Here is a 16,550-nt window from a genome sequence, read left to right as displayed (position 1 = left end):
TAGGGCCATCCAGTCCAACCCCCTGCCATGCAGGAAATCCAAATCAAAGCATCCCTGACAGATGGCCATCCAGCCTCTGTTTAAAGACCTCCAAGGAAGGAGACTCTATCACCTTCCGAGGAAGTGCATTCCACTGTCGAACAGCCCTTACTGTCAGGAAGTTCCTCCTAATGTTCAGGTGGAATCTCTTTTCCTGTAGCTTGCATCCATTGTTCCGGGTCCTGTTCTCTGGAGCAGCAGAAAACAAGTTTGCTCCCTCCTCAATATGACATCCCTTCAAATATTTAAACAGGGCTAGGATATCACCTCTTAACCTTCTTTTCTCCATTAGTTTGCTTGCTTTTATTGTAATGTTTTTAATGTATTTTAATATGTTTGATTGTATGGATTGCTTGTTGTACACTGCCCTGATTTCTAGAAGGGCTGTATAGAAATAAATTTATTATTATTATTATTATTATTATTATTATTATTATTATTATGTCATGTGAGAATTCAGGAAAGGACTCACTTCTATGAAAGTCTGTGTTATCTTTAGGCTGGTAGAAGCTTTAAAAACAATTATTCTGGCCTTTTCCCTTTAACCATATGGTACAGGTAGTATGGTGTTTAAAAGCAGTGTGCTCTATTTTTTCTTGTACCTTTTAAATTATGTTTCCTTGTGAAAAAGTGGCGTACAAATATTATTATTATTATTATTATTATTATTATGTTTTAGATATATTTAACATTTTAAATATGCCCCCTTTAATAGAATTATTATTTATTTTTATGGGTTTTATGTTTTGTCAAATAAGATGCTTAGCTAAAGTTGTATCTCAATTTTTTAAAAGCAGCCTTAAATCCCTTTCTAGAAGAAAGGTGGGGTATAAATTGACTGAATAAGTGAGTGAGTAAATAAATAAATAAATAAATAAATAAATAAATAACAGAGCTGGTTGCTCAGGGGTGTACCTGTGGAGGGGGGGCAAAATGAGATTTTGCTTTTCCAAATAAAAATTCTGCAACCCTATGAAAGTTTCCTTCCAGCACCAAAATTTCTAGCATTGCAGTAATGTAAACGTTCAGCTGAACATTCAGTAATAAAGCCTAGGCATCCAAAGAAAAGTGGCAAGCAAAGTTACCAAGGGAATAGGAGCACAGCAAACATAGATCTAATGTGAATGATTTTCAATATGTCACTCTCTGTCATGCTAGAAATTTGGAAACTGAAGGGAAAAATTATTTGGTGGGTGAGCCAACTTGGGTTGAATCTGAATCTAAATAAATTGATTCAGCTGAAAAAAACACCCCATTTTACTAGTGTCTTTTTGATGCGGGTTAAAGTGGTAAAATGTGGGTTAAATGACTAAAAACCATGGGAATGGGAATTAGGCCAGAGATGGCTTTGGCAATAAATGGTGATCCAGAAGCTCAACAAAATTTGGTGAATGTTGTCCCTCTCTCCCACTCCTCTGGATTTACTGGTAGCATTGCTACACCTGGCTTTTCGAAGAAGGTATGTGGTGAAGGACTGGTTGCACACCTGATGAAAAAAGGAAGAGCAGGGTAAGGCGTGACCTGCATTTCCAAAGGCTGTCAGCAACTCTATGCAAAAAACTGAATAAAGACATCTATATGTGCTACTGATTCCACAACTGGAAATCCATAACTTGACAGTGATGGACCATCATCCTGACATTTATCTGAATGGGAAATTTAGAATCTTTATTTTAAAAAATAGCACTGTTCACAAACTCAAATGAAATAAACACATTTTAAAAGTTCTTCTTTGTTGGGTATACTGAGCAACAGACATTATGGCCATCCTCCGATCTATTGATATACTTAACTGCATTTTTTTTTTCTTTCTTGGACCCCCAAAGCCTGGGACTTTCTGAGTCCCAAGGATTGACTCAATCATTCAATCAAGGGTAGGACTTACATTAATTGATTAATTAATTAATGTACATCCCACCCTAGATTTAAAACCTCATGGTGGTGTACAATAAAATCAATTTACGGCGATGAATAACAATTACTTTGTTGTTGTGTTCCATCAAATCATTTCTGATTTATGGTAACCCTAAGGTGAACCTACTACAGGGTTTTCTGAGAGTGTGTGACTCACCAAGGTCACCCAGTGGTTTAATAAAAAGCCATGTTTTGACTTGGCACTTGTATGACACCAGTGTTTTAGGCATCAATTGCATTTTCAAGGAGAGGGCATTCCACAATTGGAGTGCCATGGCTGAGAAGGCCCTCTCCTGCTTCTTTACACAGTGTATTGGCCTCATTGTTGGGACACAAAGGAGGACTTCCCAAAGTCTATCAAAGGAAAGGCAATAAGGATTCATCCTGAATGTCCCCTTATTCCTCAGCTCTGTTGAAACTGGCATTTGCCTTCCAGTTGCACCCCACTACTCACCTTCACAGCCTTCTGACCTGCTATATTAGGTCCAACAAAATTTGGAACTTGGTGGTTCCTCTGCTAAGGAATCCCACCAACCTGGCTCAGTATGATTTCTCTGCTCATTTATATCTATGTACAAGCACATACCATTATTTTCAACAAAAGTGAGATGATGTGTTCTGATTCTGTAGCCATTTATGTTAATACATCGCCTGCTGAGAAGATAATGGAAGCACACATAGTTTATGGGAACAGAATTCTGTTCATCTGAAATCTGTGTTCTTCAACCTCCCATTGATCCCTGGAGAGCTACAATTTCAGTCCTAGTGTGGTAAGATTACTTTGGCAATGGTCTAGACACACCACATGCTCTGACATCTTTCTCCCACTTCCTAGTTTAACACTGTCATTTCCATATCTTTACATAAATCTAAATATATGCAAATATCACAAAAGCATTATGTTGACTGTGTGTGTGCGTGTGCGTGTGTACACACAGAAAGACATATCCTTACCCCTACAAGGGCCTAAATATTACTACATTCTTCCCCCAATGGTCATTATAAATTAAAATGACAAAAAGTATAATTTATTTCCAAGGTATATTTTCCCTTTAAATTGTAAACATGCTGTGCTGAATTATTTTTGATTGATTGAAAGCAACTTTATATACCTTTAATTTATCACAAGCTGGTTTAAACCATAAAGGGTTTTATATTAAACAGTTGTGAATAGATTTTATGAAAAGAGCTTGGATTTATGATGTTTAGTGTTACACATTATACAGTTTATTTTTCTCTTCCTCGATCGTGCTGTGAAAATTCATGAATATTTAACTATTAACTGAAATGCAAAATTTTCATCACCATTTTATTGAAAACTTGACATCTTAAAATACCATACATACCATTAGTATTCTGGTGCATTGTCACCTTATTGAAAAATGCTGCTAAAAAACAATACAGCCATTCTAGAGGGGGAAAAATTGTCCGCCCAAGGCTATTAACTATAGTTCTACACATACATTAGTGACAAATAAGTGAAGCAGCCAATGCTCACAAAAGATGTCACTAAACTGCTAGGAAACAACTGTAACCATAGAAACCATCTCACACTGCAATCTGCACATCTTTTGTCACTGTTTGACTAGAAATGAGATGCTTAAAATCATTAGGCTATCAAAAAAAATCAGAAATCTCTTCTTTGAAATTTACATATTTAAATATTTTGAAACCTGCAGCAACTTCAACATGATACTTTCATAAAATATTGTTTCAGCTTCTAGCCCTCAACTATCAGTCTATATATGACAATAAAAATTATACATGAAGAATCCCGATGTTTCTTTCTTCATGCCATGTGTGCATCCAGGGAAAAGAGGCACACAGGATTAAGTTCTTATAACTTTTCTTTACACTGGACTCACACATTGATCTTTCAGCCCATTTATCTGGTAGGTACACAGACATAGAGATTTAAAAGCCATTCGTATTAATGGATTGGGATTGTCATACAGTTCTATGAACACAAGCTCAATGTTATTATTAGATAAGCTATCTGGACAGGTTTTTGGCTATTATAATATGCACTGAGGAATTCTTGGTATTGGGTATCATTAGCAGCATATCCTGAGCATGTAATTGCCTCAGTCTATGTTAAGGAGTGTAATGCAAAATCATATCTGGATCTATAACTTCCATTATAATGTCCCATTATACTGATTCAGGGTATATGGAAAAAATAAAATAGAGAGAACCAAATGGAGCATACAGTAAGTCCAGCTATTAAATGTACATTAATATTAAACCTCATCTATCAGCATAAGAGCCAGTATGGCACTATAGCAGTTTGAATATTCAGCTATGGCTCTGGAGACTGAATCCTCACTCAGTCATTGAAATCCACAGGGTGATCTTGGGCAAGTCACATTATCTCAGCTTCAGAGGTAGTCAAGGGCAAACCCCCTCTGAACAAATCTTGACAAGAAAACCACATATGTTGATAAAATAATAAAATATTTTTTTTATTTCTATCGCGCTTTTTGCCAGGCAATCAAAGCGGCGTACAACAAGATAAAATACATCCATATATACATAGTACCTCCCCTTAAAACAAGATTAAACAGTATAAAATTAAAACTAACAAGCTAAAATCCAAATAATCCAAATAATAACCATGGGCAGAATTTGATAGATGGGAAGTCTTATTCGTGGACGAGTATTTTATTCTGGGAAGGTCTGCCGGAAGAGATCTGTCTTAATGACTTTTTTGAAGCTCTCTAGTTTGATGAATCTCGACCGGCAGGCCATTCCATAATTTAGGAGCAGCTGCCGAAAATGTCCTCTGGGAGGTTGCTGTTAATCTGGTCTTTAAGGGCTGTAGTAAATTCCTCCCAGAGAACCTGAGTGTACGGGGCGGATTGTATGGAAGCAGGCGATCCTTTACATAGGTTGGGCCCAAGCCATGTAGGACTTTAAAGGTGATAACCAACACCTTGTACTGTGCCCGGAAACTGATAGGCAGCCAGTGGAGTGACTTCAATATTGGTGTTATATGGTCACTCCTTGCTGTCCTGTGACCAACCTGGCTGCCATATTCTGTACCAACTGGAGTTTCCGGACTAGGCACAAGGGTAGCCCCATGTAAAGCGCATTGCAAAAATCAAGTCTTGAGGTTACCAGAGCATGTACTACGGTTTCGAGGTCACCCTGTTCCAGGAAAGGGCGCAGCTGGCGTATCAGCTGAAGCTGATAACAGGTGCTCTTGACCATCGCATTCACCTGATTCCTCATCTGAAGCGACGGGTCAACAAGCATGCCCAGATTGCGAACACAGTCCTTCAAGGAGAGTGTGAGCCCCTCTAGGACTGGAGGTTGCAGCCCAATACCTTGTTTGGGGGCCCCTACCGTAAGTACCTCCATTTTGTCTGGATTAAACTTCAGCTTGTTTTCCCTCATCCAATCCATTACTGCCTGAAGACACTGGTTGAGGGGAGAGATGCCATCTGTCATTGTTGCTGATGACCGGGACATAGAGAAATATATTTGGGTGTCATCAGCAAACTGATAACACCCAAATATATTTGGGTGTCATCAGCATACTGATAACACCCAGTCCCATATCCACGAGTGATTTCTCCCAGTGGCTTCATATAAATGTTAAATAGCATCGGGGTCAGGATGGCGCCTTGAGGGACACCACAATTAAGCTCTGTTTTTGAAGAGCAACTGTCCCTGAGCATCACCCTCTGGAACCTGCCCGAGAGGAAGAAAAGGAACTACTGCAACGCAGTGCCTCCAATTCCTAACTCTCTCAGGCATTTCAGGAGGATATTGTGGCCTATTGTATCAAATGCCGCTGAGAGGTCTAGCAGAACCAACAGGGTCACGCTCCCTTTGTCGATGGCTAGACAAAGATCATCAGTTAGAGCAACCATGGCAGTGTCCATCCCATGCCCGGTCCTGAAGCCCGTTTGAAATGGATCAAGAAAATCGGCTTCATCCAAGACCATTTGGAGCAGAAGAGCAACCACACTCTCAATCACCTTGCTCATAAATGGTAGATGAGAAACAGGCCTCTAATTTTTCATGTCCAGGGGGTCAAGGGAGGGGTTTTCAAGAGCAGTCTAATAGTCACTTCTTTCAAAGAGGATGGTATATGTTCACTTTAGGTTTGGCAGTCAGCCCTTGCCTTACGCGGGGGATCTGTTCCGGACCTCCCCGCGTAAGGTGAATTCTACCTATGCTCAAGCCCCATTAGAAACAATGGGGCTAGTGCGGAGTGGTGCGGCGGCGCACGGGGCGCCATGGGTGCGTGCGCCCATTCATTTGAATGGGATGTGCCACCCCTTGCGCTCCACGCGCTCCCCACAGCTTGAGCGCGTATGCTCAAGACCGCGTAAAGCGCACCCACATATAATGCGGACGCACTGTACTTTTCAAATGATACCAAAATAGGAGGGGTAGCCAATACCTTAGAGGACAGGATTAGAATTAAAAATGATTTTAACATATTAGAAAGTTGGGCCAAAACTAACAAAATGAACATCAATAGGGAAAAATATAGGGTACTATACAGTGGGCCCTTGGTATCTGCTGGGATTTGATTTAGAGAGAGAGAGAGAGAGAGAGAGAGAGAGAGAATATTTTCAAGTGTGGATGCTTGAATCTGTGGCTACAGAGAGCCAACTGTATTCAGATAGTAACAATGAAATATACTGATATAGGCTGGGTGACACAGTTTGACAACAGTATATAGAAAAGGGATCTAGGAGTCCTAGTAGACCACAAGTTGAACATGAGTCAACAATGTAATGCAGTAGCTAAAAAAGCCAATGCGATTCTAGGCTGCATCAACAGAAGTATAGTGTCTAGATCAAGAGAAGTAATAGTACAACTCCATTCTGCATCCAGTTCTGGGCTCCATAATTCAAAAAGGATGTTGACAAGTTGGAATGTGTCTGGAAGCTGGAGACCAAAATGGTAAAAGGTCTGGAAACCATGCCGTGTGAGGGGTGGCTTAGGAATCTGGGTGTATTTAGCCTGGGGAAGAGAATTTTAAGAGGTGACATGATAACCATATTTAAATATTAGGTGGGACGTCATGAGGATGGAGCAAGCTTATTTTCTGCTGCTCCAGAGAATAGGACCCAGAACAATGGATGCAATCTACAGGAAAAGAGATTCCATCTCAACATTAGGAGGAACTTCCTGACAGTAAGGGCTGTTCGACAGTGGAACAAACTTTCTCGGAGTGCAGTGGAGTCTCCTTCCTTAGAGGTCTTCAAACAGAGGCTGGATGGCCATCTGTTGGGAGTGCATTGACTGCATATTCCTGCATAGCAGGGAGTTGTACTAGATAGACCTTGTGGTTATTTTCTAACAACAATCTGGGGGCTAGAGTAGACTTCTAAACTCTTCCTAGGATGTTATCACATGGGGCAAAATTGAAAGTTTAAAGTGGGGCCAATGCAGGATCATCCAAGGTTTAGGGACAAATTCACAGTTGCTTTACACATGATGCTGCAGGCAATCAGAAGAGAATCTAGGCTGAATGTGAGGTCAGTCAGGAAAAAAGGTTAATAATAATAATAATAATAATAATAATAATAAGTAAATTCGCAAAACTACCGGATTTACATTTCCATTTTGCTTGCGAATTGACTCCTCTCATGTAACGGCTGCTGTTTGAAAAACAAACCAAATGCATCTGGTTTGCTGATTTCACAAGCTGCCTTGCTGTCCCTGGAAGAGACTTCTTAAAGGAATACACACACACTTCCCTGGCCCAGCCTTTCTTCTCCTCTTTGCAGCCTGGCTTATGGACTCTGTGTGAGAGTGTGTGTGGTTTTGGACTTTGCAAAGCGGAAGAGAGGGCATTTTGGAAGTCTTCCTGGATGGGGGGGGGGGGGGGGAATGGAGGACATGCCTTGGAAAAGGAGGACATGGAATCAGGCAGGCTTATGGACCCAGCCTCCTCCTCCTCCTCCTCCTCCTCCTCCTCCTCCTCCTCTCTCTCTCTCTCTCTCTCTCTCTGTGTGTGTGTGTGTGTGTGTGGTTTTAGGAGTTTGTAAAAGGCAGCCTCATTCTCCCTTTCTCTGAAACACTTCTTGGGGCTTCTGTGGCAAAGAGGATCCCCCCATATCTCCTCCCCTCCCCTCAGTGGAGCATGTGTGTGTGCGTGCGCGTGTGCGCGCACTTGTGGAAATGACAGTTTTGAGCATGCTCATAAAAGGTATTTATAAGCAGGCAATGAGGATTTGTTTGTCTCTTTTTGATAGCCAAATTTGCACTGGGCCCACTTTAATGTGCTTTTAACCCCTTGTGTTCTGTGTGTGATAACCAATGGCAAATAGGATTGCTTTTCTGGGATGCCACCACTTATAACCATTTTTGAGATGGAAGCACATAGAACCTGCGTGTGATAAGATCCCTAGAGTGGGAAGGTATTCTAAGAGCCATCTTGTCCATCCTGCTGCTGATGCAGGAAATTTACAGTGAAAGCATCCCTTTAAATATTTGAAGGGATGTCATATTGAGGAGGGAGCAAGCTTATTTTCTGCTGCTCCAGAGAACAGGACTCGGAACAATGGATGCAAACTACAGGAAAAAAGATTCCACCTCAACATTAGGAGGAACTTCCTGGCTGTAAGGGCTGTTCGACAGTGGAACACACTCCCTAAGAGTGTAGTGGAGTCTCCTTCCTTAGAGGTCTTTAAACAGAGGCTGGATGGCTATCTGTGGGGGAGACTTTGATTGAGATTTCCTGCATGGCAGGGGGTTGGACTGGATGGCCCTTGCGGTCTCTTCCAACTCTACGATTCAATGATTCAATGATTCTATGATTCTTTAGTCACCCAACTTTTCTTTGAAAATGTCTGGTGAAGGAGTGTTCATTACTCTGTGGGGTAATGTTTAACTGTCAAGAATTGGTTACCATTAAGAATCTGAATCTCTCTCTGTGTGTGTTAACATTCAAATACATGGTAGCTGAGGTTTCTTCCCTACATTCATTTTTACAAAAGAAAGAAAACCTATACTCTTTAACTCATGTGTCTGCCAGTATGGGCGATATTTGGGTTACTTACATTGGTACTATTCTATAGTTTCACATTTTGCTCTCCAAAGATGCTCTTAAGGTGATTTCACACATGAGGCTCAGAGTGACTCTTCTTTCAAGAAGTTGTCTAATGGAAAAGTAAGAACTACATTTTACTCACTGTGTTCTGGAGAGGCTCTTTGGATTGCTTAGGGGGCTGCAGGGAGAAGTAAGGGAAGATCATAAAATGATGGATGGTTCTGTGCTGTGTTCCAAGGAAGTGCATGGGGCTCAGCATAGTAAAACAGGGCATCTGTTCTAGCATCTAAGAGAGATCCAAGTGAGTGACATGCTTTAGCAGTGTCTGATGCTGTACAGAAACTCTTTAGCAGAAAGCTTCAAAGCCAAACAGTATGACTCACATGAAGCCCATTTGAAGGCCTATGCCATGATGTTGATAATAGAAACAAAACAGAGCTTGGCACACATCTCTGGACTGGAGCTTGACACATACCTTTCTCTCTCTCTTCAAGAATGGAGTTGTTGTGCACTGTCAGAATTGGCATAGTGGCCCCATGGATTGTGGGATACTTTTTGGAGATGGATGTGCTGGAGCTAAGATTGGGGTCCACGTGTGTCAGTCCTGATTGGATAGCCCCAAATGCAGTGATCTCTGGCATTTGACTTTCAGAGGTCTTGGGCATATCGAACTCAAAGTGGTGATGTGCTTGCTTTTACAATGTTCTACAGGTCTGGTGCCTATGCTGTTGCCAGTATTGGTACCTTACCTGAGAGTCCATGTCCTCCTCCATTGTTATGACAGTTATCATCCATCATCTCATACTTGTCATTTTTAGTGGAATGTGTAGATGGTTGATTGAAAGGACAGAGGGAAATATGATGAGGGGAGATGGTTATGTTATTGTGGGAGATAAATTCACCAGTGTATTATTGTTCTCAATATTGCTCAGTTTAGAGAGCCTGGGCAGGCTTAGCAGACCCCTGGGGTTGAAAATGCTCCTGCTAAATGCCAGACTGATAAAAGAAAAAACAGCAGCCATCCAGATCTTGAACCTGAAAGAACAAACCAGCTTGACTAGCATCATAGATCCTCCTTGATGAAGCATGGGTGAGGCAGCAGGGTGATGGTTGGGTGGCAGCACAGCAGCACTTTTGCATGTGGTAACATCAGTTTTACACCTTTCCAGCCCGATTCCGTCCTGTGCCTGGGTCAGCATTAAAATTGCATGTGATAAACTCATAGGATATCATTAACAGAAGGCCTGGAAAGAGTCTGAGCCCATTTGAACAATCTGATCCATATGGAGTCCATTTAAAGGCCTCTAGCATGGTCCTGATGATGGCAGCAAAAGGGTGCCATCATAGTTTCTGCACAGAGTCTGATGTTGTTAAGCAATTGCATGATGGCAAATAAATTTTGGACAGGTGTAATTTATTTATTTATTTATTTATTTAGGTATTTATATACCGCCCTTCAGCCCTAATGGCTCTCTATATTCTATATATATATAGGTGTAACATGCTATACATGAGTTTGCCTTTGAAAATGTTTGGAAACATCAGCTGTTCCAGAACGTTGCATCCAAACTGTTGAATGGAGCTGGAATATCCAACTTCCTTGTTGCATCAAGTCCATTGGCTACTGCTGTATTTCCAAGCACATTTCAAAGTTCTGCTTGTGACATATAAAATCCTAAACAACTTGGATACACTTTGCTGAGAAACAGTGGCCTATAGCAAGAGGGGTGACACTTGGTCAAGCCTTCCCCATGCATGCCACCCCCACATGCCTCCCCTGTGCCCTTGTCCCCATGCACCATCCTTGAGGAAGCCCAACACCCAGAAGTGTCCCCTGACCACACCAAGTGACACCAGGTGCAGGGACAACATTGCTGAGTAGGCTCTTTTCTCCCATAGGATCCAACCCTTGATTTTGAGATCTTCAGGGGAAGCACTTTCCTTCATCTCACCCTTATATGGGAAAGTCAGGGGAGAAACAGACAGCCTCAATTGGGCGGCTTGGAGCTGCCCCTCTCTGGCTGGATTGGGGCTGTGGCAAACAGATGTGTGGCCCCAATCCAGGCAGTTTCTGACCCAAATAGGCGCAGAAAAAATCCGCCCCTATTTGGTGTGGAAAAAGCCACCCCCTTTGCCTCTGGACCTGACTTTTCACTGGCTCCAGGTGTGTGGCATCTAAATGCCACACTCCTTAGTTGCCCGGATGTCATCTGGCTTGTAATTGCTAGCGTGACTTCCAGGTGACTTGGGGGCATGACACATGCAAATGCCATGTCCCCAAGCTGGCTTGAAGCTGGCCGAAGCTGCCAGTCTATTTCAGCCCTAAGTGAAGAAGTGCCACTATATTACATTCATAATAGAAAGCTAATTAAGGTGCGATACAGACCACCCAAAAAGGGTGGTCTGCTGGTGCCTACTTTCCCGCCGGCAGGAAGTTGCAGCAGACAAACTGCGTGGCTTCCCGCCAGTGGGAAAATAACCTGCAAAAAGCAGGTTTTTTCTATGATGCCATTGTTTTCCCCTCATAACGTGCGAGGGTTGCGGGGCATATGGACGTTCTGCCCCCAGGCAACCCTAGCACGTGACGAGAGTGTCATGTAAGGCCAGTATGTACCGGGTCTAAGTTAATTAGATTTCAGTTGAAAAGAGTATATTTAGTACACTCACCAAAATGCTAACTTGCCATTTAAACTTATGCCAAATTGCAGATGTAAAACGTTTACTGAAATGAAGGTAAATAAATACATCCATATTTTAAATTCTTGTCCACTTCTATCTAGCCAGATCTCTCTCTCTCTCTCTCTCTCAGTCTCTCTCCCCCCCGGTTCCATGAACATTAAGATGTATTAACTGAGTGACAACCTCACATTATTGTCAACTATTGTCTCTTTCTTACAACCAGAAGATTTCCTTCTATATGTGCTAAATTTACCTTTGTAGGAGTGCTGTTGTCTCCTCTTCTCTTTTTGGCCTATAGCAAGAAAATGGAACACACATCTCTTCCATCACACTCAGCACTGATCTGCACAGACTTCATCAATAAGAATATAGTGTGTAGTCTGGAGAAGAGAATCATAGAATCATAGAATTGTAGAGTTGGAAGAGACCACAAGGGCCATCCAGTCCAACCCCCTGCCAGCCAGGAAATCACAATCAAAGCATCCCCGATAGATGGCCATCCAGCCTCTGTTTGAAGACCTCTAAGGAATGAGACACCACTACACTCTGAGGGAGTGTGTTCCACTGTCGAACAGCCCTTACAGCCAGGAAGTTCCTCCTAATGTTGAGGTGGAATCTCTTTTCCTGTAGTTTGCATCCATTGTTCCGCATTCTAGTCTCTGGAGCAGCAGAAAACAAGTTTGCTCCCTCCTCAATATGACATCCCTTCAAATATTTAAACAGGGCTATCATATCACCTCTTAACCTTCTCTTCTCCAGGCTAAACATCCCCAGCTCCCTAAGTTGTTCGTCATAGGGCATGGTTTCCAGACCCTTCACCATTTTAGTCACCCTCCTTTGGACACGCTCCAGTTTCTCAATGTCCTTTTTTAATTGTGGTGCCCAGAACTGGACACAGTATTCCAGGTGGGGCCTGACCAAAGCAGAATATAGTGGTACTATTACTTCCCTTGATCTAGACACTATACTTCTATTGATGCAGCCTAAAATCGCAGTGGCCTTGTTAGCTGCCACATCGCACTGTTGACTCATGTTCAACTTATGGTCTACTTGGACTCCTAGATACCTATCACATGTAGAAGATTATCGCATATCGTTCTCAGAACGTTCTGGGAACGGATATTACCGCATTGAGGAAAGTGGAACATGATGGGAACGCATTTTACCGCACAGCGCATCCCTTTTTCTTGAGAACGTTCACAGAACATTTTGCTGTAGAACATGCGTATTTCATTTGGAGGACTGTGTAACGATGATGTCTCCACCCTGTGGTTGTTTACATAATTTTCCCTGGGTCCTATCCACTCCTTGAGTATCTGCTTTGGCCTCTGCTGTCTCCGCTGTCTTTCTAGCTTGCCTTGATCATTCCCTTCGTTTCTTAGCTTCTGCTCCCTCGCTGTTTCCCTGGTTCCTCTCTGCTCCTTGAGTCTCCACTTTGGCCCCTGCTGTCTCCACTGTCCTTCTGGCTTGCCTCGATTGTTCCCTTCGTTGTCTTAGGGCTCATTGACACTGGCAGTTTTTACCTGGAAGGAACTGGGAAGATTCGGTTTCTGCCCCTCCAAATGCCTCTGGAAGCAAGTGTCCACTACAAATACCTCAATCGGGGTATTTAGCCCTGGCAGCCATTGCAGCTCTTTAAACCGGTTTGAAAGGAAGAGTCCTCTGCTGTCACTCCAATTCCCCTTTTTGGCAGCTTGTCACCCTTTTGCCTCCTGTGTGCGTGCATGTACTGTGTGCCTTCAGGTTGTGAGCTTCCCTCCCCGCTTTAACTCTTGTCTGGCTCTTTGATATGGAATTCTGGGAGTTGTTTGCTTGCTTTTGTGTGGTGCTCCAAACAGAGGAGCTTTTGTGGGTTCCCTCCTGGAGGGAAGGAGGAGAGGGTCCTGGGCATCCCTGGCATCCCTGCCTCCTGCAGGCTGACAGCACAGGAGCCCCGCTGGACACAACACCAGAGGCCCCTGCAGAAGCAGCCAGACCCTCTCCCTCTTGCTCTCTGCCCTGGTCCCCTCCTTCCCTTCCATCTCTCTTTTCCCTGTCTTTTGCCCTCCTCCTTCACTCTCTTTCTCGCTGCTTATCCTGCCTTCCTTCTCTCTCCCTCTTTCTATTTTTCCTTCTCTCTCTCTTTCTCACTCTTTCCCTCCTTTCCTCTTCTCTCCCTTGTCCCACCTTCCCTCCCTTTTTCCTTCCTTCCTTCCCTCCCTCCTTCTTCCCCCCCCCCACACCTTCCCTCACTGCAGTCGCTCACCTTACTGCCTCCCTGCCTGTCATTCTTTCAGCCAATCAGGAGATGGAGGAATGAGAGAACGGATTTGAGAACGGAAGAATACTGCACAGACCTCTTGTGGAACGTTCTGAGAACGTTACAGCTCGCTGGGAACACATCTAATCCGTCCCCTCCCTGGAACACATGTGGAACACATTGTGAACATTCTGGGAACGTGATGGGAACACATACGTGCGGTATACTTAAATGTGTTCTGTTCCCATAGGGTTCCCAGAACGTTCTCAGAACGCAGTGTGGTATTCTCCATAGTCTTGTTCAGTCAGGTGTCCCCCATCCTATATCTGTTCATTTAATTTTTCTGCCCTAAATGTAGTACCTTACATTTTTCTGTGTTGAATTTCATTTTGTTAGCTTTGGCCCAGTTTTCTAGTCTGCTCAGGTAATTTTGAATCTTGATCCTGTCCTCTGGGGTATTAGCTACTCCTCCTAATTTGGTGTCATCTGCAAATTTGATAAGTATGCCCCCAATTTTGTCCTCCAAGTCATTGATAAAGATGTTGAATAGCACTGGGCCCAGGACAGACCCCGTGGGACCCCACTGGTCACTTCTCTCCAGGATGAAAAGGAGCCATTGTTGAGCACCCTTTGGTTTCGGCCGGTCAACCAATTACAAATCTATGTAACAGTTGCCTTGTCTAGCCCACATTCTACTAGCTTGTTTGCAAGAATATCATGGGGAACTTCGTCAAAGGCCTTACTGAAATCAAGATATACGATATCCACAGCATTCCCATCATCTACCAAGCTGGTAATTTTATCAAAAAAAGAGATCAGGTTTGTCTGGCATGACTTCTTTCTCTGAAACCCCTGTTGACATTTTGTGATTATGGCATTGCTTTCTAGATGTTCACAGACTCTCTGTTTAATGATCTGCTCTAGAATCTTTCCTGGTATAGATGTCAGACTAACAGGATGATAATTGTTGGGATCCTCTTTTTTCCCCTTTTTGAAGATGGGGGCAACTTTTGCCCTCCTCCAGTCTGCTGGGACTTCTCCTGTTCTCCAGGAGTTCTCAAAGATTATTGCCAATGGTTCCGATATTACATTTGCCAGTTCTTTTAATACCTTGGATGTAGTTCATCTGGTCCTGGAGATTTATATTCGTTTAGGTTAAACAGGTACTCCTGTACTATCTCTTTACTTATTCTGTGCTGAACTTCCCCTTTTCTTCCTCCGCTCCATTATCCTCAGGTTGAGCACCCTTTGCCTTTTCTGAGAAGACTGAAGATAAAAAGGTGTTGAGTAATTCTGCCTTTTCTCTGTCCCCTGTTAGCATTTTGCCATCTTTTCCACACAGTGGCCCTACTGTTTCCTTTTTCTTCCTTTTGCTGCGGAGATATATATAAAAAAGCCCTTTTTGTTGTTCTTAACCTCTCTAACAAGCCTGAGTTCATTCTGTGCTTTGGCTTTTCTGACTTTACCCCTACACAGGCACGCTGTTTGTTTGAATTCCTCTTTGGTGATTTCCCCATTTTTCCATTTCTTATACATGTCCTGTTTAAAACTTAGCTCAGTTGAAAGTTCTTTAGTCATGCATCCTGGCTTCTTGAGACATCTTCCATTTTTCTTCCTCACTGGAACTGTTTGAAATTGTGCCTTCAGTATCTCCCTTTTAAGAAACTCCTATCCGTCTTGAATTCCCTTCTCTTTTAGTATTGCTAAGCATGGGATCACTCCCAGTATTTCTTTAAGTTTACTAAAGTTGGCTTTCCTAAAGTCTAGAATGTGTGTCTGATTATGCCTGGCTTCTCCTTTCCATTGTGTAACAAACTCCAGGAGTGCATGATCACTCCCACCTAAGAATCCTACCACTTGCACTCCATTAACTAGGTTATCCCTGTTGGTTAGGATCAGATCCAAAATAGCTGATCCCCTTGTTGCCTCTTCCACCTTTTTGACAATGAAATTGTCTCTAAGGCAAGTGAGGAATTTGCTAGACCTTGAGGATTTGGGTGAGTTTGACTTCCACCAAATATCAGGATAGTTGAAGTCACCCATCACTACTACATCTCTGTTTTCTGAATGTGTGGTCGTGAATGTGGAGAAGGCTAAGAGGTGACATAATAGTCATGTTTCAATATTTGAAAGGATGCCATATTAAAGATGGAGCAAGCTTGCTTTCTGCTGCTTCAGAGAATAGAGGCCAGAGCAGACAGGTGGGAAAGAGCACCTGGCCAGAAGTGGGTCCAAACCCCACTGACCGCATGGCCCACTCCTAAGGCTAAGGCACTTCCAGAAGTTGGATTATCCTGGTTCCTTTTTTGCTCTGGTCCAAAGGACTGGAGTGTGGCCTTGACATGACTTCCAACCATTTTGGAAGTGTGCATCATTTAATTGGCCAGAAGCTGCTTCATTAGGGCTATGGACATGTACAATGGATTCAAACTACAGAAAAAGAGGTTCTACCTAAACATTAGGAAGAATATCTTAATGTAAGAGCTGTTTGACAAAGGAACACAATGCCTCAAAGTGTGGTGGAAGCTGAGAGAGTGTGCCTTGTCCAAGAACATCCAATGAGTTTCCATGTCTGAGAGGGGATTCAAACCCTGGCCTCCCAGAGTCCTATTCCACCATTCAGACTATTACACCACACTGTCTCATCTTATTAATTGATGATAT

The sequence above is a fragment of the Sceloporus occidentalis genome, unplaced genomic scaffold (assembly GCF_023333645.1).
Source record: "Sceloporus occidentalis isolate IW3139 unplaced genomic scaffold, rSceOcc1.0.p SCAF_4, whole genome shotgun sequence".
NCBI classification, from domain to species: Eukaryota; Metazoa; Chordata; class Lepidosauria; order Squamata; family Phrynosomatidae; genus Sceloporus; species Sceloporus occidentalis.
This window is presented reverse-complemented; position numbering follows the sequence as displayed.